Source organism: Phodopus roborovskii, unplaced genomic scaffold, assembly GCF_943737965.1.
Source record: "Phodopus roborovskii unplaced genomic scaffold, PHOROB, whole genome shotgun sequence".
In the NCBI taxonomy this organism is placed as follows: Eukaryota; Metazoa; Chordata; class Mammalia; order Rodentia; family Cricetidae; genus Phodopus; species Phodopus roborovskii.
This window is the reverse complement of record NW_026126480.1, coordinates 15,126,002-15,133,885: the sequence shown is the minus strand read 5'-3', so window position 1 is coordinate 15,133,885 and position 7,884 is coordinate 15,126,002. Positions and strand designations below refer to the sequence as shown.

The 7,884-nt window shown below is 38.1% G+C and overlaps 1 pseudogene; it reads right to left on the bottom strand.

The window, feature by feature from the left end:
• Positions 1-6,572: 6,572 nt before the first annotated feature.
• Positions 6,573-7,508, bottom strand: LOC127228073 (olfactory receptor 51V1-like; annotated as a pseudogene).
• Between the last annotated feature and the right edge of the window lie 376 nt (positions 7,509-7,884).

Below are 7,884 nucleotides of genomic sequence, written 5' to 3'. Positions count from 1 at the left end.
TTGCTGGAGGACCACCCTGAGTCCCCACCTGCCTGATCTTTGATCCCCATTGCCAGGCTCTTGCCAGAGGAGAGACCTCCTAGAGAACTTGGACCACCCAGAGCTACAGACATTGAACACCTGATCCACTGGTGACCAACAGGAGATTAGCAGGGAGAGAGAGAGAGAGAGAGAGAGAGAGACTCAACCTGCACCCACTGGAAGAAGTGATGGGAAGACAGCAATACAAGAAAACACTTAACAATAGAAAGACAAACATGATACCATCAGAATCTAGGGACTCTACACCAACTAGACCTGAACACACCAAAGCAAATGAAGCAGAAGAGAACGACTTAAAAAAATAAGTTCATAAAAATGATAGAAGCCTTCAAATATGATATGAGGAAATCACTTAAAAAATGGAAGAAAAAACAAACAAAAAATGGAAGAAATAGAGGAAAAGACCAAGCAAAAAATGCAAGAAATGAACAAATTTCTTAAAGAAAATAATAAAAGCCAAGAAAAAACAATCAAACAGTTGAAGGAAACAACTCAAACAGTTGTTCAAGACATGAAAACTAAAATAGAGACAATAAAGAAAACACAAATTGAAGGAATGCTGGAAATAGAAAATCTGGGTAAACGATCAGGAACTACAGATGCAAGCATAACCAGGAGAATATAAGAGATCAAAGAGAGAATCTCAGGCGCTGAAGATAAACTAGAGGAAATAGATTCATTGACCAAAGAGACTTGTAAATCCAACAAATCCTCAACACAAAATATCCAGGAAATGTGGGACACCATGAAAAGGCCAAACCTAAAGATAATAGGCATAGAAGAAGGTGATGAAGGCCTGTTCAAAGGTGTAGATAACATATTCCACAAAATCATTGAAGAAAACTTTCCCACTCTGAAGAAGGACATACCCATAAAAGTACAAGAAGCATACAGAACACCAAATAGACTGGAGCAAAGAAAAAAGACCTCCTTAACACATGAAAATCAAAACACCTAACATACAGAATAAAGACCGAATATTAAGAGCAGTGAAGGAAAAATACTAGGTAATATATAAAGGCAGAACTATTAAATTACACCTGACTTCTGCATGGAAACTCTCCAGGACAGAAGGTCCTGGATAGATATTCGACAAATACTAAGAGTCCACGGATGCCATCCCAGGCTACTATACACAGCAAAACTCTAAATCACTATAGACGGAGAAAACAAGATATTTAAAGACAAAGCCAGATTTTCACAATATGTATCTACAAATCCAGACCTAGAGAAAGTTCTGCAAGGAAAACTCCAATCCAAGGAAGCCAACTATGCTCACAAAGACATAGGCAATAGATAATCCCACTTTACCACAACCCAAAGCATAAAGCAGGGCAAATGTATTCACAATACCATCACCAACAGCAAATAAAAAACAAACAAGAATTAACAACCAATGGTCCTTACTTTCCCTCAACATTAATGGTCTTAACTCACCTCTAAAAAGACACAGGCTAACAGAATGGACATGAAGACAGAATCCATACTTCTGCTGCATACAAGAGACATATCTAAGTGTCAATGACAGACAAATGGACCCAAGAAACAAGCAAGTGTAGCTATCCTAATATCTAACAAGTTAGACTTCAAACCAAAATCAATCAAAAGACATGTAGAAGATCATTTCATATTCATCAGAATCTATTAGCACACAGTCTCAATTCTGAACATTTATTCCCCAAATACAAAGACACCCACATTTGTAAAAGATATGCTACTAAAATTCAAAGCTCACATAAAACCTCACACACTTATAGTGGGAGACTTCAACACCCCACTCTCAGCACTAGACAGGACCACCAGACAGAAACTCAACAAAGAAACCAAAGAACTGACAGAAGTTATGTCCCAATTGGGTTTAACAGACATCTATAGAGTATTCCATCCAAATACAAAAGAATATACCTTTTTCTCAGCTCCACAGGGAATGTTCTCTAAAACTGACCATATATTAGGCAATATAAAAAACCTCAATAGATAAAAAAAAAAAAAAAATTGGAATAGTCCCCTGTATCTTATCAGTTGTAATTCAACAACAACACAAATCGCAGAAACCCTAAAAACTCATGGAAACTGAACAATGTGCAATTGCACTACACCTGGGTCAAAGAAGAAATAAAGAAATTAAAGACTTCCTAGAATTCAATGAGAATTAGGACACAACATACTTGAACTTATGGGGCACCTTGAAAGCAGTGTTATAAGGGAAGTTCATTGCACTAAGTGTCCATATGAAGAAAACAAGATCGTCACATTAGACAATTAACAGCACAACTTGAAGACTTAGAACAAAAAGAAGCAAACTCACCCTGAGAAGCAGACACCAGGAAATAATCAATTTGAGGGCTGAAATCAATACAGTAGAAACCAAGAAAACAATACAAAAAAAAAAAAAAAAAAATCAGTGCAACAAAGAGTTGTTTTTTCAAGAAAAATCTACAAGATAGACAAACCTTTATCCAAACTAACGAAAAAGCAGAGAGAGCACATGCAAATTAACAAAATCAGATGAAAAGGAGGGACATAATAATAGACACTGAGGAAATCCAGACAATTTTCAGGTCATACGTTGAAAACCTGTACTCCACAAAATTTGAAACTTCAAAGGAAATGGACAAATTTCTGGATAACTATCACTACCAAAATTAAATCAAGAATAGATAATCAACTTAAATAGACCTATAACCCCTAATGAAATAGAAGTAGTCATCAAAATTCTCCCAACCAAAAAAGCTCAGGGACAGATAGATGCCTTCAGTGCAGAACTCTACCAGAAATTCAAAGAAGAGCTAATACCAATATTCCTCAAATTGTTCCAGACAATAGAAGCAGAATGTTCATTACCAAACTCTTTTTACAAGTCCACAATTAACTTGGTACCCAAGCCACACAGACACAACTAAGAAAGAGAACTACAGACCAATAACCCTCATAAACATTGATGCAAAAACACTCAATAAAATACTGGCAAATGGTATCCAAGAACACATCGGAGAAATCATCTACATGACCAAATAAGCTTCATCTCTGGGATGCAGGGATGGTTCAGCATAAAAATCTATCAGTGTGATCCACCGAATAAAGAAAATGAAAAAGAAAAATCATATGATCATCTCACTAGATGCTGAAAAAGCCTTTTACTAAATTAAACACCATCTCATGATAAAGCTCTTGGAGATACCAGGAACATAACTAAACATAATAAAAGCAATATACAGTAAACCACCAGCCTATATCAAACTGAATAGAGAGAAGCATAAGGTGATTCCCCTAAAATCAGGAACAAGACAAGGCTGTCCTCTCTCTCCACATCTCTTCAATATTGTACTTGAAGTTTTAACTAAAGCAATAAGACAACAAAAGAAGATCAAGGTGATACAAATTGGAAAGAATGAATTCAAACTGTCACTATTTGCATATGATATGATAGTTTATATAAGTGACCCAAAAACTCTACCAGGGAACTCTTACAGCTGAAAAACAACTTCAGCAAACTAGCAGGATACAAGATAAACTCAAAAAAAAAAAAAAAATCAGTAGCCCTACTATATACAGACAACAAAGGGGCTGAGAAAGAAATCAGAGAAACATCACCCTTTAAAATAACCACAAACAACATAAAGTATCTTGGGATAATGCTTACCAAACAAGTGAAAGACCTATATAGCAAGAACTTTGTGTCTTTAAAGAAAGAAATTAAAGAAGATACCAGAAAATGGAAAGATCTCCTATGCTCTTGGATAGGTAGGATAAACATAGTAAAAGTGGAAATCTTGCCAAAAACAATCTACAGATTCAACGCAATCCCCATCAAAATACCAGCACAATTCTTCACTGGCCTTGAAAGGTAATAATCAACTTTATATTGAAAAACAAAAGACCCAGGATAGCCAAAACAACCTTGTACAATAAAGAAACTTCAGGAAGCATCACAATCCCCAACTTCAAGTTCTACTATAGAGCTATAGTCTTGAAAACAGTTTGGTATTGGCACAAAAATTGATAGGTAGACCAATGGAATCTAACCGAACATCATTATATTAACACACACACCTATGAACACCTGATTTTTGACAAAACAGCTATAAGTATACAATGGAAGGACGAAAGCATCTTGAATAAATGGTGCTGGCACAACTGGATGATGGTGTGTAGAAGACTGCAAATAGACCCATGTCTATCACCATGCACAAAACTCAAGTCCAAATGGATCAAAGACCTCAACATAAATCCAGCCACTAAACCTCTTAGATGAGAAAGTGGGAGGTACCCTTGAAAAAATTGGTACAGGACACTAATTCCTGAACATAATTCCAGTTGCACAGTCACTGTGAACATCAATTAATAAATGGAACCTCCTCAAACTGAGAAGCTTCTGTAAGGCAACGGATACAAGTTGAAAAGACCAAACAGCAGCTTGGGAAAGATCTTCATCAATCCTACCTCGGATAGAGGGCTGATCTCCAAAATATACAAAGAACTCAAGAAACTAGTCAATAAAACACCAAATAACCCTATTAAAAAAAAAAAAAAAACTGGTGTACAGAACGGAAGAGAGAATTCTCAATAGAGGAAATCAAAAAGGCTGAAAAACACTTAAGAAAGTGCTATCAGGGAAATGCAAATCAAAACAACTCTGAGATACTATCTTACTCCTGTCAGAATGGGTAAAATTAGAAACACAAATGATAACTCATTCTGGAGAGGATGTGGAGAAAGGGGGAACACTCCTTTATTGCTGGTGGGAGTGCAAACTGGTACAGCCATTTTGGAGATCACTATGGTGGTTCCTCAGGAAACTGGGAATCAGTCTACCATGGGACCCAGCAATCCCTCACATAGGCATACACCCAAATGATCCACATCCATGCAACAAAGACATCTGTTCAACTATGTTCATATCAGCATTATGTGTAATAGGAACAACCTGGAAGCAACCTGGATGCCTCTCTACTGAAGGATGGCTAAAGAAGATGTAGCACCTTTACACAGTGGAATACTACTCAGTGAGAAAAAAAAACCCAAAAAACAAAACAATGGAATCTTGAAATCTGCAGGCAAATGGATGGAACTTAAGGAAAAAAGAGAAACAGAGATACCATAAAAGAGGGAGGCATTATAGGTTTGAAGAGAATACTGAGTCTACAGAAATGTGCAGATACCTACAAGACTGACCCCAACTAACAATTTGAGCAAGAGTGGAAAGTCTACCATAAATGCCCTTCCCTGATAATGAGATTGATGACTAACTTATCCACCATTATAGAGCCCCCATCTAGTAGCTGATTGAAACAAAAGCAGACACCCACAGCTAAACACCTTGCGAAACTGGAATCTAGATGCAGAGAGTGAGGACAAGACCAGGGTACAGAAACCCACCGAGACAACTGACCTGATCAAGGAGGAGCCAATTGGCCCCTAGACTGATAGCTGGGAAACCAGCACTGGACCAACTCAGATCCCCTGAACATGGGTCTCAGTTAGAAGGCCTGGGCAGTCTAAGAGAACCAGGATGAATCCATGGTGTACAAAAAGGACTTTGGGAGCATATTCCCTATGGGGGGTTACTTCCTTAACCTAGAGGCAGTAGTCCCTACTCCAAATGACTTGACAGATTTTGTTGACCCCTCCTGGAAGGCACCACTCTCCCTGTAGAGTTGGGGGTGGGGTTGGGATGAGATGGGAGAGTGGTTGGGGGATATCATAGGGAGGGAGGAGGGAGTGAATGAGGGAGAGGGAACTGGTATCAATATGTAAAATAAGAAAAATTGAATAAATAATTAAAAAAATAAAGCAGCATAAAAAAAAAAAAAAAAGGATGTGGTCTCCAGATGATGAACCACCCTGTAGGTGTATGGCCACCCATCCAAGAATATATGTCAAAATTAAAATGGTTGTTTAAAAATGTTTTAAGGAAAAATAAAGAAAATACAAAGGAGAAAATATAGGGTGAAGTGTAAATTCTGATCAACTATTCCACAATTTGCCACAAATTACAAATACAAGGGATCTTGAGGTAGACTGAATCCCATTTTCTTGAGAAACTGCCACACCGATTTCAAAATTGGATGTGCAAGTTTGCACTACCACCAGCAGTGGAGGAGCATTCCCCTTTCTGCATATCTTCTCTATCATAAACTGTCCTTTGTGTTTTTGGTTTTAGCTATTCTGACAGGTGTAAGATGGCTTCTCAGAGTTGTTTTGATTTGCATTTCCTTGATGGCTAAGGATGTTGAGCAATTTCTGAAGTGTCTTTCAGCCATTTTAGATTCTTATCTTGAGAATTCTCTGTTTAGTTCTGTACCCCACATTTAATTGGATTATTTGGTGTTTTGGTGACTAGCTTCTTGAGTTTTTTTTTTCTTTTTGCATATTTTGGAAATCAGGCCTCTATTAGATTTTGAAGTGATTTTCTTCATTATTGGGGTGCTAGTTGTAGCATTCATAATAGACAAGATATGAGCTTGGGTGCTAGTTGTAGCATTCATAACAGACAAGATATGAGCATACTCTTTAATGGACCAGAGGACTTACATTCCATTCAAGGAAAATAGTCTCTGGATTCTCACTTGTATCTATTGAGTCTTGATACTGCATATAATGGGGTTTATCAAGGGTGGGAAAAGGATGTAGACGTTGCCCATGAGTACATGAACGAGTGGAGAGAGGTGCTTCCCAAAGCGTGAACCATGGTCAGACCAATGATGGGGATGTAGAAAACCAACACAGCAGAGATGTGAGAAACACATGTCTGCAGAGACTTGATTCTCTTCTCCTGGGAATCAACAGATAGAACTGTGTGAAGAATCATCATGTACGAGGCAAGAATGAGCACTGCATCCAACAATAAGGTGCAAATCACCAGAGCCAGAACACAGAAGCTGTTGAAGCAGATATGTGAACATGCCATTCGAATCAAGTCTTGGTGCAGGCAGAAAGAGTGAGAAAGGAAACGAGGCTGGCAGCAATTTAAGAACTTCAAGCGGATGATGACTGGAAGAATCAACATAGAACTCCTACATAAGATGCCCCTCCAATTTTTATGATTTTTGTCATTGGTTAGGATGGAGGAATAGTGTAAAAGATTGCAAATGGCAATGTAGTGGTTAAAGGACATGGCAAGGAGCACAGAAGACTCCCTGAAGTACAAACCATGAATGAAATATGACTGTGAAATGCAGGCATCAAGGCTTATTTCTTGAATGAAACCCCAAAGGACGCCCAGCACCGTGTGCACAGTGGACAGCCCCATGCACAGGTCTGTGAGGGCTAACATGGCCAGGAAATAGAACATGGGCTGATGCAGGCTTGGCTCAGTCCAGATTACATGCAGCACCATACAGTTTCCTAGGAACACCATTGCATAGATTGTTGAGAAGGGCAAACAAGATATAATAAACTTCCAGGACAGGAAATCCAGTGAGAACAAATCTAGAGTTATTTAAATTGGACAAGATATTAGACATTGATAGACTATACAAAATATTTCTAGAGGGCTATTTCTATTACCTATCCTATATTCTAATTTCTAGTAATATTTATCTTCTTTGGCAAAAAGAAATAATTCAGTTTTTAGAAGCATAAAAAATAAATTCTTGAACCCTGGTTGTTTATTGTCACAGAAATCTGATTAGACATCAACCATGGAGACCCAATGTTAACAAAACAGAGTTTTATGTCGAAACAGTAATGTCCATGGACTCTAGGGATTTAGATTGCACACTGCCCTTCTGAGAGTCAGTCCTAGAGGACCACAGTGCTTGGGCCAGGTTCACAGTGATGGCATAGTTGGCATGCCCCTCAGGAGGATGTGAAATGCATGGGCAATTTTCCTCTCTTCTT